Source organism: Sesamum indicum, linkage group LG3 (assembly GCF_026168435.1).
Source record: "Sesamum indicum cultivar Baizhima isolate 11 linkage group LG3, ASM2616843v1, whole genome shotgun sequence".
Taxonomy (NCBI): Eukaryota; Viridiplantae; Streptophyta; class Magnoliopsida; order Lamiales; family Pedaliaceae; genus Sesamum; species Sesamum indicum.
The window spans coordinates 3667659-3670993 of record NC_142659.1 but is presented as its reverse complement, the minus strand read 5'-3'; the positions used below and the strand labels follow the sequence as shown (position 1 = coordinate 3670993).

Here is a 3335-nt window from a genome sequence, read left to right as displayed (position 1 = left end):
TTTTTTAAAAAATAATTTTTTAATAAAAAATTGTGACTCATTATGTTATTAATATATTTAAAAAAATTATATTAATATTATTGTATTATATTTTTTATAATAAAAAAATAAATAACCCGTGTTTCTGGTCATGTTGCCCAAATTGAGGAGCGAGGCATCTCGCCCAGGTTGAACCGTCGCCCTTGCAGTGTCTGATCTGGGCAACGCAACATCGCAAATTGAGGGGCGAAGGGTAGGAGGTGGGGATGGGGAGGGGGTTAGGTGGGGATAAGAATAAAATAAAATAAAAACAAAATGAGTGATTTTGCAAGTCTGGTGAGATGACAATTCTCATATATGTTATTTTGAAAAGGGCGAATCTGGTAATTACGAACAAAAGCAGGACCGGGTAGACTCCCAACACTCCAATCGAGCTGTTCTTTCGCGGAACGCCATCTCCTCTCTCATCATCTCCAACAATAAAGTCAATTCTCTCTCCTCTTTCTCTCTCTTCTCCCCACCCACATCATATACAGTGACTCAGTCCACTGCGATTCTTTCTTCGCCAGTCTTTTATGCCAACGATACTTCTCTAATTCCCTTATCTCTTCTCCAATGAGTTTCTTGAACCCTAACCCAGTTTTCCCTTAGCCCCATAGATTCATTTAGGTATATACAGAATTGGAATCAGATGGGCGGAAAGGGGAAGATCCGCCGTTGGAGAATCTCTTTCTACAGATCTTCCTCCGCTGCCAAGAAGGAGCCGCCCCAGGAATTCCTCTGCCCCATCTCCAAGTCGTTAATGTTCGACCCCGCCGTTGTTTCCTCCGGCCAGACTTTCGAGCGTGTGTGTGTTCTCGTATGCGGAGATTTGGGTTTCACCCCCACGCTCGCCGATGGGTCGAGGCCGGATTTCTCGACCGTGATACCAAATTTAGCGCTCAAGACTGCTATTCTCAACTGGTGCTCGAAGACCGGGTCGGAGCGCCCGAACCCGCCTCTGTATTCGGATGTCGAGGCCATTGTTCGCTCTCTCATGGGTTCCTCTGACAGTCCGAAGATTCGGGTCTCGGAAAGGGAATTGCTGACGGCTGTTGCCCAAACCCCTCCGGTTTTGTTCTCACATGCTGCTACGGAATTGAACCCGCGAAATTTGTACTCCTCTTCGAGCTCTGAGGAATCTGTTGTCGCCAATGCGACGCCTCTTTTGCCTTTTGCAACCCGACCCTCTTGCTTTTCATACTCATCTTCCCCGTCTACTTCCTCGGAATTTGTCTCCGAGGAGGCGTCGTCGGCTAATGTTTCTTCTACTTCTTCCGGGGAGGATGAGAATTTCGTTACTAGAATGAGAAATTTGGATGTCTACGAGCAGGAGCAAGCTGTGATTCTGTTGAGGAAAACGACGAGAACCAATGAAGAAGCGAGGGCGGCGCTGTGCTCGGAGAGGCTTTTGTTTGCTCTGAAGCAGTTGTTGAAGTCGCGCTACGCCGCCGTTCAGATCAACGCCGCGGCGGCCCTGGTGAATCTTTCGCTTGAGAAGGATAATAAAATCAAGATTGTGAGAGCCGGGGTTGTTCCTTTGCTGATTGACATTTTAAGAAACGGTTTTGAAGAGTCCCGGGAGCACGCTGCCGGCGCGCTTTTCAGTCTAGCTCTCGAGGATGAGAACAAAACCGCAATCGGCGTTCTCGGAGCATTGCAGCCGCTGCTGCACGAACTGAGATCCGGCACGCGGCGGAGCCGCCATGACGCTGCTCTGGCGCTGTACCACTTGACGCTGGTGCAGAGCAACAGGGTGAAAATCATGAAGCTGGGAGCCGCCGGTATTCTGCTGGGGCTGCTGAAGGACGCGGAGCTGGCGGCGCGTGTCGTCCTGGTGGTGTGCAACCTGGCATTGTGCGACGGGGGCCGGGCGGCGTTGCTGGACGCCAATGCAGTGGAAACCTTGGTAGCCGCGTTGAGAAACAGGTCCGAGTTGGACTCGGAGTCGACTCGGGAAAATTGCGTGGCAGCACTCCACTCATTGAGTCACGGGAGCTTAAGGTTCAAAGGGCTAGCGAGGGACGCCGGGGCGGTGGAGGTGCTACGGAATGTGGTGGATACGGGCAGCAATCGGGCGAGGGAGAAAGCCGGGAGGATGTTGGAGGTGCTTAGGGGGCCAAAGGAGGCGGAGGACGGGGCGGAGGTGGATTGGGAGGCGGTGATGAAGGAGGGTGTGAGTCGTCCAAGACACGGACTGGGAAAGAGTTACGGGACGAACTCGAGTGAATTTTGAGTTGGTAGTAATTTTTTGGTGGAGCAATGTTAATATTATATGGTTTTTCTTCATATGTTTCAATCTATCTATCATTGTTATGTGGGTTGGGGCCTAACATCTTTTGTTTCTGTAGGATTGTGGTACTCTGTTTTTTTATTTATATATGTATATAAAATTAATAATAGTTGAGATTGGATTGGTCCACTTTTGTAGGTTCTAGATTTCATATAACATGTCAAATGCGTTGTACTTTAATTAATTAATTGAATTTTAATTTATGCTAAATTTTGATGATGTCATGTGTAGAGTTATCTTTTTTTTTTTTTTTAATTTGCTGTAATTATACATAAATTTATATATTTTGAAAGATTACGTACAATTGCAATTTGTTTATTTATATCAAATAAGTTCTTCTGTCAATTAAAATTCATCGAAATTCTTATAAATTAGGTCTAGTTGCACTTGATGTTTTATAAAAACATGTAAAATTATACTTATACCCTTTTGAAAGATTTATCGTTTACACTTAACTTTATTCCGTTAGGCTATGAACAAAAAATATTGATGTTTTTAAAAAATTATATAAAAAATTTTAATTTTGAAGTGGGTGCAAGTATAATTTTAAAATTTTTTGGAAGAAAGTATAATTTTCACATTTTGAAAAATGGTCTAATTATAATTAATCCAATAAATTATCCATAAATACATGGGTTTATAGTTTAAATTAGGGTAAATTACAAAGGCTTCTCATAAGGTTTATCATAATTACAAGTACTCTCTAGCATTTGAAAAATTATAAATACCACATTATTTTAACGGTCATTTAACAATTAGCTCAATTCGTTAGGTTTTCATCCATTTTTATAGTAAACTGAACAAAATGTCCTTATGAAGTAAAAATTATAATTTTATTTATGTTTTTAAAAGTTTTCTAATTTTTTTATAATTTTTTAATTATTTATAAAAGTTTTTTATCCACCCTGTTTGATTTTTTAATAATTTTTAATTTGAAAAAAAATATTGTAAGGACAAAGTTGATAATCATACCTCCATCTAAAAATTACATAATTTCATCAAACATTAGAAGATATTTATAAAT

At 41.7% G+C, this 3335-nt stretch overlaps 1 pseudogene; it reads left to right on the top strand.

The window, feature by feature from the left end:
- The first annotated feature begins 358 nt into the window (after positions 1-358).
- On the top strand, positions 359-2535 carry LOC105157392 (U-box domain-containing protein 40 pseudogene; annotated as a pseudogene).
- Positions 2536-3335: the final 800 nt, after the last annotated feature.